This window comes from Choloepus didactylus, chromosome 22, assembly GCF_015220235.1.
Source record: "Choloepus didactylus isolate mChoDid1 chromosome 22, mChoDid1.pri, whole genome shotgun sequence".
Lineage (NCBI taxonomy): Eukaryota > Metazoa > Chordata > Mammalia > Pilosa > Megalonychidae > Choloepus > Choloepus didactylus.
The window spans coordinates 432,492-452,976 of NC_051328.1; the positions used below are offsets into that span (position 1 = coordinate 432,492).

Below are 20,485 nucleotides of genomic sequence, written 5' to 3' on the forward strand. Positions count from 1 at the left end.
GGCAATATCTTAAAGACCTTGTGATATGAGGTGGTTTCTAGACCTTACACTCAAGTGCAAGCAACCCAAAGAACAAATAGGCAAATGGGATCTCCTCAAAATGGAACACTTTTGTACATCAAAGGATTTTGTCAGAAAGGTAAAAAGGCAGCCTACACTATGGGAGACAATATTTGGAAACTGCACATCAGATGAGGGTTTAATATCCTGAAAATATAGTGATACTACAACCCTACAGAAACACAAACAATCCCCCCCAAAAATGGGCAAAAGACATGGACAGACACTTTTCTGAAGTGGAAATGCAAATGGCTCAAAAACATATGAAAAGATGCTCAACTTCACTAGCAATTAGGGAAATGCAAATCAAAACCACAATGAGATATCATCTCACATCTACCAAAATGGCCATTATCCAAAAAAAGAAAAAAAAAGAAAAGAAAATTACAAGTGCTGGGAGATGTGGAGAAAGAGGCACACTTGCTCATTGCTGGTGGGAATATAGAATAGGGCAACCACTCTGGAAGGCAGGGTGGAGGTTCCTCAGGAAACTGTTGATTTGCCATACGACCCAGCTATTCCATTGCTAGATATATACTCAAACAACTCAAAGTAAAGACACAAATGGACATTTGTAAACTGATGTTTCTTGCCACATTATTCACAATTGCCAAGAGATGGAAGCAGCCCAAATGCCCATCAATGGAAGAGTGGATAAACAAACTGTGATATATACACATGATGGAATACTATGCAGCTGTAAGGCAGAACAAAGACATGGAACATATAATTACATGGATGAACTTGAGGACATTATGTTGAGTGAAGTTAGCCAGAAACAAGAGGACAAATACTGTATGGTCTCTCTAATATGAACTAACATTTGTGAGCAAACTTTGAGAGTTAAAAGCTGATAACAAGGCTACCAGGAGATAGAAAGAGGGTAGAGATCAGGCATTTGATACTGAAGGACTAGAGAATATTCAGCAGGATTGATTGTATAGATCCAGAAATAGATAGCATAATACTGTGTGATATCACAATATTGTAAGTACACTGAAAAAAGATATCTGTGAGTAAGGCTGAAAGAGGTGGGATAGGGGAATGTATGACACCAGAGGTAAAGACAGATGATGAAGACTGGGACTGTATAACTTGGCAAAAACTGGAGTGGCCAATGACTGTTACTAAATGTGCAAATATAAAAATATTCTTACATGTGGAAGAACAAATGAATGTCAACCATGCAAATGCTGAAAAAGGGATGGTATTTGGGAAAAAACATAATCAAAGCAAACATAATCAAAGCAAACTAGAGTCTAAGGTCAACAGCAGCATTGTAATATGCTTCCATTAAATGTAAGGCAATATACCAAAGTTAAATGTGTATGAGAGGGGGATATAAGGGAGGGATATGGGATTCTTGGTAGTGGTGTTGTTTTGGTCCTTACTAATTGTATTGTTTGAAACCTTACTCTTATTATTATTATTATCCTTTTATTATTCACCAAAAAAACCTTTTTCATAGTATCAATATGTTCAAGTGCTGATTGTGTTGATAAATGTACAACTACATGATGATACTGCAAACAACTGATTGTACACTGTGGATAATTGTATGTTATGTGAATATATCTTTATAAAACTGTAGGAAAAAAATATAAATGGAGAGAGGGATGTACCTATTTACTGGAGAGAGGGATGTACCTATTTACTGTTGATGAAGAGCCAGAATGGTGTAGTCTTTCTGAAGAGTACTATGGTGGTTCCACAAAAATCTAAGCATGTTGGGGACATAAGGTCCTGTGACCTCATTATGGGGTATGTATTTGGAAGACCTGAGAACAGAGACATGAATGGATATTGGGACATTGGTGTTTATGGAGGCAGTATTCATGATTTGCAGTGGTTAGAGGTGGCCTAAGGGTACACTGACTGAGGAACACAATGGTGAATTGTGGTATATGCACACAATGGAATATTGAGCAACTACAAGAAGGAGTGAAGTTGTGAGACAAGGAGCTGAATGGATACTGTAGACAGTGTTTTGTGTGAAGTACACCAGAAACAAAGGCAAACACTATAGTGCCTCACTGATATGGACTAACTACAGTGTGTAAACTCAGAGTTGAATCTTAGAGCACAGCCTGACAGGGAAATGATTATTGTAATGGTCCTTAGACTGTAAACTCTTACATCAGTCAAACCTATTCCTGAATTGTAATGGCTATCTCCAAACTCTGAGAGGTTGATCCCTTTGTGTATAACCTGATTGGTCTCTGGAACACTGGATATCTGTGTGACACCTGAAACTCAGAGCTAGAGCTTGGCAGATAGGAATGTCAGTATTAATGCATACAGCAACTGTTAAAACAAAAGTTGAAAAAGAGCCAACACTGCCCTCCCCTCTCCATGAGACCTGAGTACCAGGGGTGTAAATTTCCCTGGCAATGCAGGATATGACTCCTGGGGCTGAATCTGGACTGGCATCATGGGATTGAGAACATCTTCTTGACCAAAAGGGGGATGTGAAATGAAACAAAATACAACTTCAGTGGCTGAGAGATTTCAAAGAGTCAAGAGGTCACTCTGGTGGACATTCTTATGCACTGTATAGATAACATTTTGTAGGTTTTGTTGTATTGTAATAGCTAGAAGTAAATACCTGAAACTACCAAACTCCAACCTAGTAGCCTTGAATCTTGAAGATGAGTGTGTAACAATGTAGATTACAAGGGGTGACAGTTTGATTGTGAAAACCTTGTGGATTGTACCCCCTTTATCCAGTGTATGGATAGAGAAGTAGGTAAATGGGGACAAAAACTAAATGAAAAATAGGGTGGGATGGGAGGATGACTTGGTGTGCTGGTTTGAATGTATTATGTTCCCCAGAAAAAGCCATATTCTTTGATGCAATCTTGTGGGGAAGACATTTTTGTGCCAATGAGATTGGAATTCTTTGAGTGTTTCCATGGAGATGTGCCCCACCAAACTGTAGGTGATAACTCTGATGAGATAATTTCCATGGAGGTGTGGCTCCACCCATTCAGCATGGGCCTTGATTACTGGAGCAGTATATAAGCTCAGACAGAAGGAGCCAGCTTGCTATAGCAAAGAGAGACACTTTGAAGAAAGCACAGGAGCTGCAGTTGAGACACATTTTGAAGATGGCTGTTGGAAGCAGACTCATGCTCTGGAAAAGCTAAGAGAGGACAAATACTCCAAGTGCAACTAAGAGTGACATTTTTGAGGAAATGCAGCCTAGAGAGGAACATCCTGGGAGAAAGCAATTATGAAACCAGAACTTTGGAGCAGATATGAGCCACGTGTATTCCCAGCTAACAGAGGTTTTCTGGATACCAGTGGTCATCCTGTAGTGAAGGTATACAATTGCTGATGTGTTACCTTGGGCCCTTTATGGCCTTAAGACTGTAACTGTGTAACCAAATAAACCCCCTTTATAAAAGCCAATTCATCTCTGGTGTTTTACATTGTGGTAGCATTAGCAAACTACAACACTTGGGTGTTCCCTTTAATTTTTGTTTTTTTATTGTTATTCTGATTATTTGTGGTATAAGGAAAATGTTCAACTAAATTGGGATAATGAATGCACAACTACATAATGGTACTGTGAACAGTTGATTGTACACCTGGATGTTGTATGGTATGTGAATATATCTCAATAAAACTGAATATGACACAAATTTCTAAGAAAGCACCAGAAAAATACAAAGGATTCTCTATAATGATCATATACAAGGGTGCCTCAATAATATTAACAGCTGATTATCATCTTAAAACTTGGATGCAGGAAGATAATGGATGGGATCTTCAAAATATTGAAAGCAAAAGACTTTAAGTAGAAACTTTATATCTTCTAAACCCTACTTCAACAAGAAAGGACAATTGAAGACATTTCCCAATAAACAAACACAGAATTTGTTGCTATGGGCTTGACTTACAAGAAATACTAAAAGGAGTCTTTCAGACTGGAATGAATGGAAACTAGATGATTACTTTGGGTTACCTGAGAAAATAAAGATAACTGGGAAAGATAACTACATAGGTATTACAAAAGAAACTATAAATGTGTTTCTGTTTGTAACAATTTTTTTTCTATCATTTTTAAAAGACAACTACGCAAAAAATAACTCTAAACTGTGTTGACAGGCTTATGATATATATAGATGTAGTTTGTATAAAAATAATGGTAGAGGGAGATCTAAGATGGCTACATAGAGAGGAGTGGAAGCTAGTTAGCTCCCCTGGAACAACTAACAAACAACCAGAAACAACTAGTAAATAATCTGGAATATCTCTGGGGGGATGATCATGACTCATCATACACCAACCTGAATTGGGAAGAATGTCTGAGATTGCAGCATAATATCTGTTAGTAAAAACTGCAGATTGAAGCCAGGAGTACCATCCCCCCATGGCCTGAGCTGCAAAGTCTCATGGTGCTAGAGAGAAGCTCTCTCCAAGCAAGCAAATACAGCTCAGCTGAGCTCCAAATGGGGTTTTAATTAATAAACATGGACTGCTTGATACAAATCCCCAACAAGCAGATAGATGCTTTGGGTGAAGACTGATCTTGGAGAGCTGGAGTGTGGCCATAGACTGGGTCCAAAGGGGGCTTTCTGTCCCTTTTTTGGCTCAGTGGAGAAAGCCTCAGTCATTTTCAGTTCCCAGCACTCTGACCCAGACAAGGGTGAAGATACCACAGGCAGAGAGAGACCATTGAAATGCTGATGAACTCTCCACAGGGGGTCTTTCTTCCCTAAGAAGAAAGGTGTGGGGCCCAGCTCTACTACCCACCTTACATTCAGAACCAGACCCCAGAGCCTGGGGAAGACAGCCATGGGCCACACCTCCTTACACCAGTCTGAAGTTACAGGCTGACAGGTGTCACCTGCTGGGCAGATAAGCACAGAGGTCTGAGGCCTCACAGGGCATACCAATTTTCTAAGACACACCCACAGGGAAACTGGATACTGAATAGCTCTTCCTTCTGGGACCAGAGCCAGTTTTGGTCTGGGAAAACCTGAATGGGGTAATCAAGGAAACCATGCCTAGGCAACAGAAAACTACAACCTACACTAAGAAAAATGAAGTTATGGCCCAGTCAAAGGAAAAAACTTACACTTCAACTGAGATACAGGAATTTAAACAACTATTGCTAAGTCAATTCAAAAAGTTTAGGGAAGATATGGCAAAAGAGATGAACCATACAATGGAAACACTGGGCATACATAAGGTAGAAATTGAAATTTTGAAAAACCAACTGGCAGAATATATGGAAATGAAAGGCACAACACAAGAGATGAAAGAAACAATGGAAACATAGAACAGCAGATCTCAAGGGGCAGAAGAAAACACTCAGGAACTGGAGAACAAGCCATCTGAAAGCCTACGCACAAAAAATACGGATAGAGAAAAGAACAGAAAAATATGAGCAACATCTCTGGGAACTTAAGGACAAAATTAAAATCAGGGATGTATATCTTGTTGGTGTCCCAAAAGGAGAAGAGAAGGGAAAAGGGGCAGAAGCAATAATAGAGGAAATAATCAATGAAAATTTCCCATCTCTTAAGAAAGACATGAATGACCAAGAAGTGCAGCATAACCCAAACAGAATAAACCTGACTAGGCCTATGCCAAGACACTTAATCATCAGATTATCAAAACATCAAAGATAAAGAGAGAATCCTGAAAGCAGCAAGAGGAAAGCAATCCATCACATACAAAGGAAGCTGGATAAGACTATATGTGGATTTCTCAATAGAAACCATGGAGGCAAGAAGGAAGTGGGGTGATATATTTAACATACTGAAAGAGAAAAGCCACCAACCAAGAATCCTTTATCTGGCAACACTGTCATTCAAATATAAGGGAGAGTTTAAAATATTCTCAGACAAATAGAAATGACAGAGTTTGTGAACAAGATACCTGCTCTATAGGAAACAATAAAGGAAGAACTGTAGACAGAAAGGAAAAAAACAGGAATGAGAGGTTTGGAAAACAATTTGGGGAGATATTAGCACAGCAATGTATGTACACTGAACAAAGATGACTGTGAATATGGTTGAAAGAGGAACGTTGGGAACATGTGGGACACCAGAACAAAAGATGAAGGAAAAAGACTGGACTGTGTAACTCAAGGAAACCTAGAGTGATCAATGATTGTAATAAAAAGTACAAATATGTTTTTACATGAGGTAGAACAAATGAATGTCAACATTGCAAGGTGTTAAAAAAAGGGTGGGATTGGGAGAAAACACAATCAATGCAAACTAGAGACTATAATTAATGGAAACATTGTATTATGCTTCCTTTAATATAACAAAGGCAACATACCAAAGCTAAATGAATATGGGGGATATGGGGGAAGGATGTGGGACTCCTGGCATTTGTGATGTTGTCTGACTCTTTATCCTACTTTCGATTAATGCTCTTTCCTTTTGTTGCTTTCCAGCTATCATTTTTTGTTGTTGCTTTTTTTCTCCCTCTCTTTCTCTTTTCTTTTTCTCTTTTCTCTCTGCCTTCTTTGATTCTTCCTCCTTCTTTGTGGAAGAAATGGAGATATCCTTATATAGGTAGTGGTGATGGTACTGAATACATAAATATGTGACTACAGAAGGAGCCAATGATTGTTTACTTAGGATGGAATGTATGGTGTGTGAACAAAACCATATTAAAAGAAAAGAGAGGAAAATAAGAAACAGGATTGTGCATCAACGCATATCACCTGTAAGAAAATACATGGCCTGAATTAACAGTAAAGTTTATAATATTAGAAATGTTTTTTTATCAACTGCATTGAAGATGCCACATTAATGCAAGCTAGAAACATGATGGAACAGAGAAGTTAGGTTCTTTTTCTTAATCTTTCCTTTGCTTTGTTTGTAATGTGATTTTCCTGTTTGTTCTTTTAAATTTTTCAATAAAGTTAAAAAATGAAATAAAATAAAAAGAGAAGTAAAAAAATTAACATATAAAAAATAATACAAGTGAGGCAAATACTTTGTCATTACTGCCAAAAATTCATAAACTCAATCAAATCACAATGAAATACTGAATGAATGCAAACTGAAGAACATTGTATGAAATCATTGATGAGCACTCATCAAATATGTCAGGATGAAGGAAAATATGTATATATATATATATATTCAGATTAAGGAAATTAAATATACCTGACAACTAAATGTAATGTATGCTATGAGGCTGGACCACATTATGTTTTCTTTTCTTCATGTATATCATTATTAATATTAATGTTTTACTTGTGATAAAGGACATTATTGGAGTAATCTGTGAGATATGGATCAGGCCTAGTGATGAGATACTAGTACTGCACCAAGGTTAATTTCCTGATTATGATAATCTTTTTGTGTATACGAAAGTGAATGTCTTTGTTCTTAGATGAAATACTACAAGAATACTTAAAGATAGAGACATTTTTATACATTAATTTCCAATGGTTGTGAAAAAGAGTTATTATAAAAAGAAAATAATGCAAATAACTTGGTGAAAAAATAAAATAAATCAACTTCAAATAAGGTGGTTGCTCTCCTCATCAAGGCTGACAGTCAGATCAGGGGAAAATTACATTGATCTGTCTTTCACTGGATTTGAGAAGAATGGCCAGAGTCAGTGCCACCTGGAGCTACTCCCCTGGGAATCAGCACATTTGGGATCAGACCAGTCATGGAAGTCTTCTTGGAATTTTCTTTGCTGATAACATTGATTTCAGAGGCTGAAAAACCAATGTGCCATGTCTGGGGTTACTGTCACCCAAGGCCAACACCATGTATAAAGGGGATGGGGTGGGCTTTCACAGTTTCCAGTGGAACACTCTCAGTGTCAAGCCAGGGGGGCTGGCTCCCAGAGAAGGGACATCCCTTAGGACTATGGCATTTCCTGGACCCATAACCAAACAATACTCAGTGGACACCAAAATGCCTCCCCTAAGGGAGTCACCTTTCTGGTCCCAAACAATGTCTCTAACCCAGTCAACTCTAATAACACAAGTTTTCACTGTTTGGGCACTACATCAAAGGAATCCCTTGACAGTCAATTGACTCAGCATTTGGACCCAGTGTGAGACCTGTGGCAGGCATAAAATACAGGAGCAAATCCTGGTGCTAAGACAGACTGGAAACAAACCTCATTATAGCTAGAAACTGTGGAGAGGGTGGACTCATCCCAGAAGCCCAAATATTCCTTGAATTCAGGTGGGTCCTTAGACTGAGCATGCATGAGCTCCATCACAGGCCCAGGTAACAGAAGACACCGGGGGAACTAAGCAACATACCTCAAATACATTGGTAACTTCTATGCCTTTGAAAAATATAGGCAGGTCAGTCCTAGGCCAGTGGTACTTATCTTAAAATGCCAAGCAGCCAAAACCTACCAGGAAGTCTCCCTGGGGGTTTTGGCACAGTATCTTCCTGGTAGAGTCAACAGCTCAACATCCAACAGGTGTGTAGCTGATCCTGTTGACTGCAGAAGTAACCCCATATAGCTATTTCCCCCTGCATGGGAACCAAATACTCCTCCCACTGCCTGCCCACTTGGAGCACCCATAAAATTTCCAGGCCCCAAAAGGAGCCACTGTTTTTGAGGCCTGTTGCTTAGCAACCTGGTGCCCACTGTGAGGCAGGCAGGAGGCCCCAGAACTTGTGCATGCACATTCCAAGGAATGGCCTCAAATATAGGCTGCACTGGGAACCTGGGCTGAGTCTATCTTCTACACAGTTTCTAGCTGAAATGAGGTTTCTTTCCTGAGGTATCTTTGTGCCAGGATTTCCTGCTCTATATTGTGCACCTATCAGCACAGAGATTCCTATTTGGAGTAATCAAAAAGATGCAGTAATTGTTGGTGTTGTCCGTAGCAGATTCTGCAAATAATGTTCAGCAGTCTACATTTGCAAGCAGGGAAGAGGGACATGAAGAAGTGTATATGCAACTAGAAGAAAAGAGAGGAAAATAAGAAACATAGTATTGTGCAGGAACACACATGACCCATAAGAAAATACATGGCCTGAATTAACAATACTGTTTATAATATTAAAAATGTTCCTTCATTAACTGCATTGAAGATACTACCTTATTGCCGGCTAGAAACATGATGGAAGCAAAGCAGTTATTTTATGGTGTTTGTTTTTCTTAATCCTTTGCTTGGATTTGTTTATAAAGTGGTGGTTTTTTTTTTTTTTGGTTATTTGTGTGTTGTTTTCAATTTCAAGTTAATACATGAAATAAAATAAAATGAAGAGAAGTAAAAATAAAAGATAACATTCAAAAGATAATCACATTGAGGACACAACACCTTTCCGTCATTCCTGCCCCAAATTCATAAACTAATCATTAAGAAACAGTGAATAAATGCAAATTGTGGAACAGTCTATAAAATGATTGTTCAGCATTCTTCAATTAAGTCAAGATTAAGGAAAGAAAGTATACCTTCAGATTAAGGAGACTAAATACACCCAACAAAAATGCAATGTATAATATGAGACAGGACCCTGTTATGTTTATTCTTTCCTTACAACACTTCTTATCACCATTATTATTATTAATGTTTGGCTTATTATAAAGACACTTTTGGGGAATTTGTGAGATATGGATAAGGCCTATAGATGAAATTCTAGTATACACTAAGGTGAATTTCCTGACTGTGATCATTTTTCTGTAAATATGTAAGTGAATATATTTGTTCTTGGATGAAATGCTACAAAAATATTTAAAGATAGAGATATTTTTTATACATTGATTTCCCATGGTTGATAAAAACATCTTATCATAAAAAGAAAATAAAGCAAATGTTAACTCACTGAAAAAAATAAAATAAAATAAATCAACTTCAGATGAGGTGATTGCCCTCCTCATCAAGGCATATGGTCAGAGCAGGGCAAACTTACAAGGATCTGTCTTTCTCTGGATTTCACTGGAATGGTCAGTGTCAGTGCCACCTAGAGCTACTCTCTTGGGAATCAGCACATTCAGGATCAGACCTGTCAGGCAAGTCTTCTTGAAAATTCCTTAGGTAATAACATTGATTTCAGAGGTGGAAAAACAAATGTGTCATACCTGGGAAAAGTGTCTCCCAAGGCCAACAGCAGGTACAAGGGCAACCGGGGTGTGCTTTCACAGTTTCTATGCGAACACAGTGACAAGCCAGGGGAGTCTGGCTCCCAGAATGGGATGTCCCTTAGGGTTATGTGATTTTCTGGACCTAGAAACAAATAATATTCAGTGGACCCCATAATGTCTGTCCTCAATGAGTCCCCTTTCATGTCTCCAGTTATGTCTTCAACCAGTCATCTCAATCACAAAGTTTGTCACCATTTGGGCACTCTATCAATGGACTCCTTTGACAGTCACTCAGTATTTGGACCCAGAGTGAAACCTGTGGTGGACACAAAATACAACAAATCCAGGCACTAAGACAGCCTGGGAAACAAACCTCATTTCAGCCAGGACATGTGGGCTGGGTGGACCCATCCCAGGTGCCCAAAGCTTCACTGAGTTCAGGTGGGATCTTACAATGGGTATGTGTGGGTCCATCATGGGCCCTGGTAACAGTGAGCATGAGGGGTGCTAAGTGACATGCCTCAAATACATTGGTAACTTATGCACCATTGAAAAATATAGGCAGGTCAGTACTCAACCAGGGGCACTTATCTTAAAGCCCCTAGCAGCCAAAACCAACCAGGAAGTCCCCCTGGGCTTTCTGACACAGAATATTCCTGGTAAAGTCAAAAGCTCACTGTCCACCAGATGCACAGCTGATCCTGTGGGCTGCAGAAGTATCCCCATATAGCTACTTCAGCCTGCACTGGCACCAATTCCACCTGGCATCACATGACCACTTGGAGTGCCCTTTAAATATTCAAACCCTAGAAGGAGCCATGTATTTGAGGTCTGTCACTTGACAACATGTTGTTCATTGTGGGGCAGGCAGCTGTCCCCAGAACTTGCTCACATGCATTCCAAGGAACCACCTAAAATCTAGGCTACCTTGGGAACATGGTCTGAGTTGACTCTCTCCACAGGTTCTAGCTGAAATGAAGCTTCTTCCCAAGGTTTCTTTGTACCAGGATTTCATGCTGAAATTGAGCTTTATTGGAGTGAAGAAAAGATTCAGTAACTGTTAGTGCTGTCTGTAGCAGATTCATCACATAATGTTCAGTAAGGAAGTATATATTTCAAAGGGGGTAAGAGGGACATTAAGTAGCATATAAGAAACTAGAAGAAAAAAGAGGAAAATAAGAAAGACAGGACTGTGCAGCAACACATATGCCCCATAAGAAAAAACATAGCCTGAATAAACAGTGCACTTTATAATATTAGAAATGTCCTTTCATCAACTGCAATTAAGAAACCACATTTTGAGATGGAGGAAGATGGCAGCATAGAGAGGAGTGGAAGCTAGTTTGTTCCCCGGGAACAACAACAAAAAAAAAAAACAGGAAGAATTAACAAATAACCTGGAATAACAGTGGGGGGACAAACATGACTGTCCACTCATCATACACCAACCTGAATTGGGAGGAATGCCTGAGATTGCAGCATAAAATCTGTAAGTAAAAACTGCAGATCCAAGCTGGGAGCCCCCTCCTGAATGGCCCAAACTGCAAAGCCTCTCAGTGCTAGAGAGCAGCACTCTCCCAGCAAGCAAATATAGCTCAGCTGATCTCCAACTGGGGTTTTAATTAACAAACGTGGACTGCTCAATACAAGCTATGAATCCCCAACAAGAAGACAGAGGCTTTTGGTGACCTTGGAGACCCAGAGGGTGGCAATGGACTGACCCTGAAGGGGGCTTTCTGTACATTGGCTCAGTGGAGAAAGCCTCAGCCATTTTCAGTACCCAGCACTCTGACCCAGACAAGGGTAGAGATAGCACAGGCAGATAAACTATTCAATTGCTAATGATCTATCCCTATAGGGGTATCTTCCCTAAGAGGAAAGAGGTGGGTCCCAGCTCTACTACCTGTCTTCCATTCAGAACCAGATCCCAGAGCCTGGGGAAAAACAGCCATGGGCCACACCTTACACCAGTCTGGAGCTACAGGCTGACCCACACCACCTGCTGAGCAGAAACGCATAGTGACTTGAGGCTCATAGGGTGTACCAATCTTCTAAGACAACCTCAGGGAATCCAGATACTACTCCCTCCTCCCAGGACCTGAGCCAGTTCTGGTACGGGAAAAGGTGATTGGGGTAACCAAGGAAACCAGATGTCTAGACAATAGCTAACTACAAACCACACTAAGAAAAATGAAGGTATGACCCAGTGAAAGGAATAAACTTACCAGTCATCCTATCCTTCAGATTATGTTTGTCACATATATTTTTTCCCTCTCACATTTAATGTCCTTTAACATATCCATACTGAATCTTTTTAGTTTGAACCTTTCTCCATACCTCTCTCTCCTTCGTTTTTTCTCTGTTGGTAGGGATCCCTTTAGTATCTCAAGTAGGACAGGCCTCTTGTTAGCAAATTCTCTCAGCATTTGCTTGTCTGTGAAAAATTTAAGCTTTCCCTAAAATTTGAAGGAGAGATTTGCTGGATAAAGAATTGGTTGGCAATTTTTCTCTTTCAGAATTTTAAATATGTCATGCCACTGCTTTCTTGCCTCCATGGTGGCCACTGAGTAGTCACTGCTTAGTTTTCTGCCGTTTCCCTTGTAAGTGGTGAATTCATTTTCTCTTGCTGCTTTCAGAACTTGCTCCTTCTCTTCAGCATTTGACAATCTGATCAGAATATGTCTTGGCCTAGGTTTCAGGTGGCCCCTTGGAATGCATAGGTGCAAGTTCAGCCGCCAGCTTAATGCCTCACATTGAGCATCAGGTTTTTAAGCAACAGGTCTCAAATAAAATGGCTCCTTCTGGTTCCTGAAAATTTAAAGGGTACTCAAAGTGGGCAGGTGATAATGAGGAATTTGTGCAAGTGCAGGCTGAAATAGAAATATGGGGATGGTTCTGCAGCCCAAAGTATCTGCTGTGTACCAATGGATGGTGAGATTTTGACTCTACCAGGAAGATTCTGTGCCAACCCCCCCAGGGGACTTCCTGGTAGGTGTTGCCTGCTTGGGACTTTAAGATAAGTGCCCCTGGCTGAGTACTGGCCTGCCTATATATTTCAATGTTGCAGAAGTTACCAGTGGATTTGAGGCTGGTCACTTAGCACTCTTGGTGCTCACTTTGACCAGGGTTCATGATGAGGCATGTGCATGCACAGTCCAAGTACCCACCAAAGGAGGCTTTGGGCACCTGAGACAGCCCTGTCCACAGGAAGAATCTATAATGGTGTTTGTTTTCTGGGCTGTCTCAGCACTGGGATTTGCTGCTCCACTTTTTGCCCACCACAGGTGTCACTCTGGGTCCAAATGATGAGTGACTGTCAAGAGAGTCCATTGATGCAGTGCCCATATTGTGACAACCTGTAGTGGTGTTAGAGTTGACTGGGTAGGAAACAATTTGGGACATGAAAGTGGACTCCCAGAGGGCAGGCATGATGGTGTCCACTGAAAATTGTTTGGTTCTGTGTCCAAGAAATCCCATAGCCCAAAGGAATATTCCTGCTCTGGGAGACAGCATCCCCTGGCATGACACTGAGTGTGTTCCCCTGGAAACTGAAAGCTACTCCCATTCCCCTTAGACATGGTCTAGGCCTTGGGAGACAGGATCCCAGACGTGGCACATTGGTTGTTCAGCCTCTGAAATGTTATTAGCAAGGGAATTTCCAAGAAGACTTCTCCATCAGGTCTGATTCAGAATGTGCTGATTCCCAAGAGAGTAGCTCCAGGTGGCACTGACTTTAGTCATTCTTCTCAAACCCACTGAAAGGGAGATTAGTGTAAGTTTGCACTGATCTGACCATCTGCCTTCATGAAGAGGGAAACCACCTCATTGGAAATTGATTTTTTAAATTTTTTTACAGAGATAACATTTGCTTTATTTTCTTTTTATAATATCTCCTTTTTCTCAACCATTGGAAATTAATGTATAAAAATGCCTCTATCTTTAAATACTCTTGTAGCATTTCATCTAAGAAAAAGACATTTATTTGCTCATGTATTCACAAAGTTTATCACAATCAGGAAATTAGCCTTGCTGTAGTACTAGAATCTCATCTATAAGCCTTCTCTATATCTCACAAATTACCCAAATGTCCTTTATAGGAAGCAAAACAATAATAATGAGAGAAATGAAGAAATAAAAAGATAAAAACGTAACAGGGTCCAGTCTCATATCATACATTGCATTTGGTTGTCAGGTATATTTAGTATCCTTAGTCTCAATATATGCCTTTTCTTCCCTTCAACTTGACATATTTGAAGGTTGTTGAACAATCATTTTATAGAATATTCCTTGAATTGTGTTTATTCAATGTTTCTTCAGGATTATGTTGAATTTATGAATTTTGGGCAAAAATGGCACAAAAGTGTTGTGCCTTCAGTGTGATTATTCTTAAAATGTTATCTTTTATACTTACTTCATTTTATTTTATTTCATTTTTTAACTTTTTCAAAAATTGAAAGCAGCCCATAAGTAACAAAAACACCACCACCCTGCAAACAACCCAAAGTAAATGATTAAGAAAAACAAATAACCTAAAATGACTACTTTGCTTCCATCATGTTCCTTGCTTGCAGTAATGTGGTATCGTCAATGCAGTTGAACAAAGAGCATTTCAAATATAAAGTGCACTCTAAACTCAGGCCATCTATATCCTTGTGGGTCATGTGTGTTCCCGTGCTGTCCTATGTTTCTTATTTTCCTCACTTTTCTCCTAGTTACATATAAACTACTTCATGTCCCTCTTACCCACTTTCAAACATAGATTTCTCTGCTAAACATTATGTGCAGAATCTGGTACTGACCACCCCAACAGTTACTGAATCTTTTTAATCACTCCAAATAGGAATCCCTGTACAAATAAGTGCCCAATATACAGCAGGAAATCCCAGCACAAAGAAACCTCAGGAAAGAAACCTCATTTCAGCTGGAATATGTGGAGAGGACAGATTCAGCCCAGGTTCCCAAGGTAGTCTAGATTTCAGGCAGTTCCTTGGAATGTGCATGTGCATGTTCTGTAGCCAGCCTCCCACCTCAAAATGAGCACTGTGTTGCTAAGCATCAGGCCTCAAATACAATGGCTCCTTCTGGGGTCTGAAAATTTAAATGTGCTCAAAGTGGGAAGGTGAGGGGTGGAAGAATCCTGCCGATACAAGCTGAAGTGGCTATTTGGGGATGCTTCTGCAGCCCACAGGATCAGCTGAGCACCTGATGGATGGTGAGCTTTTGACTCTAATAGGAAGAGTCTGTGCTGAAACACCCAAGTGGATTTCCTCATAGGTTTCGGCTGCTTGGGTATTTAAGATAAGTGCCCCTGTCCAAATACTGGCAGTCCAGTATTTTTCAATGGCACAGAAGTTACTGGTGGATTGAGGCATGTTGCTTAGGACCCCTGGTGCTCACTGTGACCAGGTCCCATGACAAGGCATGTGCGTGTGCTGTCCAAGAACGCACCTGAATTCAAGGAAGCTTTGGGCTCCTGGGATGAATCCACCATGTCCACATGTTCTAGCTGAAATGAGGTTTGTTCCCCAGGCTCTCTTAGTGCCAGGATTTGCTGCTACATTTTGTGCCTGCCACAGGTCTCACTATGGGTCCAAATGCTGAGTAAATATGAAGGGAGTCCATTGATGCAGTGCCCAAATGGTGACAACCTGTTGTGGTGCTAGAGTTGACTGGGTTGGAGACATAACTGGGGACAGGAAAGGGGATTACCGTAGGGCCAGCATGATGGTGTCCACTGCCTATTGCTTTGTTCTGGATCCAGGAAATCCCATAGCCCTAAGGGACATCCCTACGCTGGGTGCCAGCCTTCCCTGGCTTGACACTGAGCGTGTTCCCCTGGAAACTGTGAAAGCATACACCCATCCAACTTATGCATGGTGTTTGCCTTGGGAGACAGTAACCCCAGACATGGCACATTGTTCAGCCTCTGAAATCATTGTTATTGGCAATAGAATTTCCAAGAAGACTTCCTTGACCATTCTGATCCCGAATTTGCTGATTCCCAAGAGACTAGATCTAGGTTGCACTGACTCTGACCATTCCACTGAAATCCAGGGAAAGACAGATCAGTGCAAGTTTGCCCTGATCTGCCCATCTGACTTGATGAGGAGGGCAACCACCTCATCAGAAGTTGATTTATTTCATTTAATTTTTACCACTGAGTTAACGTTTGCTTTATTTTCTTTTTATAATAACCCTTTTTCCTCAACAATTGGAAATCAATGTATAAAAAAGTAGCTATCTCTAAATAGTCTTGTAGCATTTCATCTAAGGAAAAAGATATTCACTTATGTATTCACAGAAAGATTATCACAATCAGGAAATTAACCTTAGGGTAGTACTTGAATTTTACCTATAGGTCTTAACCTTATCTCACCAATTAACACAATAATGTCCTTTATAGCAAACAAAACATAAATAAATATAATTATAAGAAATGAAGAAAGGAAAAGGAAAAACATAACAGAGTCCAGTCTTATATCATACATTGCATTTTTTGTTGGGTATATTTTGTCTCCTTAGGCTGAATATAAATGCTTCATTCCTTAATCTTTACATATTTGAGGTCTTTGAACAATAATTTTATAGCATGTTCCACAATTTGCATTTATTCACTGTTTCTTAATATTTAGGTTGAGTTTAAGAATTTTGGGCAGGAATGGCAGAAAGGTATCGTGCCCTCAGTGTGATTATTTTGTAAGTCTTATCTTTTATTTTAACTTCTTTTCATTTTATTTCATTTCATTTTTAACTGGAAATTGAAAAATTAATGACAACCCACAAATAATCAAAAAGCACCACTTTACAAACAAATCCAAGCAAAGAATTAAGAAAACAAATACCAAAAAATGTTAAATCCCAGAAGAAACTAACATGTAGAAGGAGTTTCTGACCCAGGGACCCTGCAGCTTATCTCACAGAAAACAGGTGCCCCATAAACTAAAGAATGAAGGCTGTTCAATGCTGTTCCAGCCACAGCAGTGCCTCAACCCCAAAAGGTGGGTAAGGTGAGGTCAGATATGTCCATAAGATGAACAACCAGAAAGGCCTGCTCTCCCTAGATAGATAATGCAGCTGCTTTTCTAAGAAGAATAATTTGTCAGAACTCTAGCAACCAATCACCCCAAAAATCGATAGGCACTTACACAATCGAGGGACAGAACGCCACAGCAGACACCCTTCCCAATGGGGGTTCCTTTATTCATTGAAAAATGCTCTCAGATAGAAAGCTGGAGCCATTTTCTTTCTTTTCACTGGCTCCCACCTGCTTTCTTCCTCTAAACAATCTTAAACTTTATACTTAAACTTTGACTCGCTGCATTGTGTGGATTCTTGAATGAATCTGGCGTAAGAAAAAATAAGTACTTTGCTTCCATCATGTTCCTAGCTTGCAAAAATGTGGTATCTTTTTTATTTTTAATTTTTTATTGAGATTGTTCACAAACCATACAATTATCCAAAGATCAAAAGTGTATAATCAATTGCCCATGGTACCATCATACAGCTGTGCATTCATCACCAAAATTAATTTTTTTCAATTTTTAGGACATTTTAATTACTCCAGAAATGAAATAAAGACAAAAAGTGAAACTCAGTTCCTCCCATATCACTAACCACCCACCCTTCCATTACTGATTCATAGTTTTGGTATAGTACATTTGTTATTATTCATGAAAGAATGTTAAAATACTACTAACTGTAGTATACTGCTTGCAATAAGTATATACCTCTCTATTATTAACTTCTAGTTATAGTGTCATACATTTGTTCTGGTTCATGAAAGGGATTTCTAATATTTGTGCAGTTAATCACAGACGGTGTACACCACAAGATTCACTGTTTTATACATTTCCATCTTTTCACCTCAAACTTTCCTTCTAATGACATATGTAACTCTGAGCTTAACCTTTCCACCTTCACACACCTTTCAGTACTGTTAATTATTCTCAAAACATGCTACTATCACCTCTGTCCATTTCCAAACATTAAAGTTCACCCTAATTGAACATTCTGCTCATAATAAGCAACTGCTCCCCATTCTTTAGACTTGTTCTTTATCCTGGTAATTTATATTTCATTCTATGAGTGTGTGTGTGTGTGTGTGTGTGTGTGTGTATAGTTCCTATCAGTGAGACCCTACAATATTTGTTCTTATGTGTCTTATTTCACTCAATAGAGTGCCCTCAAAGTTTCTTCATCAACCCATTTTTTAAATTCAGTTTTATTGAGATATATTCACATACCATAAAATCATCTATGGTGTACAATCAACTGTTCATAGTACCATCATATAGTTGTGCATCCATCACCCCAATCTATTTTCGAACATTTTTCTTATACCAGAATGAATCAGAATAAGAATAAAAAATAAAAATATAAAGAACACCCAAATCATCCCCACCCCCATCCCACCCTATTTTTCTTTAGTTTTTGTCTCTATTTTTCTACTCAGCCATACATAAATTGGCCAATTGATTTTTTTTAAAAATTTTATTGGGATTGTTCAGATACCATACAATTATCCAAAGATCCAAAGTGTACAATCAGTTGCCCTGGTACCCTCATACATCTGTGCATCCATCACCGCACTTAATTTTTGTTCAATTTTTAGGAACTTTTCATTACTCCAGAAAAGAAATAAAGTGAAAGATGTAAAAAGAAAAAAAAAAAAAAAAGAAAAGGAAACTCGAATCCTCCCATATCCCTAACCAACCCCCCTCAATTGTTGACTCGTAGTATTGGTATAGTACACTTGTTACTGTTTATGCAAGAATGTTGAAATACTACTAACTGTAGTATATAGTTTGCAATAGGTATATATTTCTTCCCTATGTGCCCCTCTATTGTTAACTTCTAGTTGTATTGTCATACATTTGTTCTGGTTCACAGAAGAGTTTTCTAATATTTGCACAGTTAATCATGGACATTGCCCACCATAGGATTCAGTTCTATGCATTCCCATCTTTTGACCTCCAACTTTTCTTCTGGTGACATGTATGACTCGACCTTCCCCTTTCCACCTCATTCATGCACCATGTGGCACTGTTAGTTATTCTCACATCTTGCTACTGACACCTCTGTTCATTTAAGTTCATCCTAGTTGAACATTCTGCTCATATTAACAAACACTCCCCATTCTTAAGCCTCATCCTATATCTTAGTACCTTGTATTTCATGTCTATGAGTTTACATATTATAACTAGTTTTTATCAGTGAGACCCTGTAATACCTGTCCTTATGTGTCTGGTTTATTTCACTCAGTATACAGCTATTCAGGTTTTGTCATCAACCCATTTTTTTTTAAGATGGTTTTGTTCACACACCATACATTCCATCCTAAGTAAACAATTGATGGTTCTCTGTACGGTCACATATTTATGTGTTCATCACCTTCACCACTATCTACATAAGGGCATCTACATTTTTTCCACAAGGCAAGAGGGAGAGTCAAAGTAGGTAGAGAGGCAAAAGTAAGAGGAAAAAAAATGACAGCTAGGAAGTAGCAAAAGGAAAAGTAACCTTAAAACAAAGTAGAGTAAGGAGTCAGACAACACCACCAATGTCAAGTGTCTAACATGCCTCCCCTATCTCACCCCTCTTATCTGCATTTACCTTGGTATATCACCTTTGTTACATTAAAGGAAGCATAATACAATGATTCTGTTAGTTACAGTCTCTAGTTTACATTGATTGCATCCTTCCCCCAATGCCTCCCCATTTTTAACACCTTGCAAGGTTGACATTTGCTTGTTCTCCCTCATAAAAGAACATATTTGTACATTTTATCACAATTGTTGAACACTAGATTTCACCAAGTTACACAGTCCCATTCTTTACCTTTCCTCCTTTCTTTGGGTGTCTCACATGCTCCCAACCGTCCTCTCTCAACCATATTCATAGTTCTCTTTGTTCACTGTACTTACATTGCTGTGCTACCATCTCCCAAAATTGTGTTCCAAACCATGCACTCCTGTCTTCTCCTATCACTCTGTAGGGCTCCCTTTAGTATTTCCTGCAGGGCAGGTGTCTTGTTCACAAAGTCTCTCATTGTCTGTTTGTCAGAAAATATTTTGAGCTCTCCCTCATATTTGAAGGACAGCTTTGCTGGATATAGGATTCTTGGTTGGTGGTTTTTCTCTTTCAGTATTTTAAATATATCACACCACTTCCTTCTTGCGTCCATGGTTTCTGCTGAGAGATCTGTGCATAGTCTTATTAAGCTTCCTTTGCATGTGATGGATTGCTTTTCTCTTGCTGCTTTCAGGATTCTCTCTTTGTCTTTGACATTTGGTAATTTGATTATTAAGTGTCTTGGCATAGGCCTATTCAGATCTATTGTTTTGAGTATGCTGCGCTTCTTGGATCTGTAATTTTGTCTTTCATAAGA

The 20,485-nt window shown here is 39.3% G+C and overlaps 1 pseudogene; it reads right to left on the minus strand.

The window, feature by feature from the left end:
- LOC119519045 overlaps positions 1-15,589 on the minus strand; it is a 50,342-nt pseudogene extending 34,753 nt beyond the window's left edge.
- Between the last annotated feature and the right edge of the window lie 4,896 nt (positions 15,590-20,485).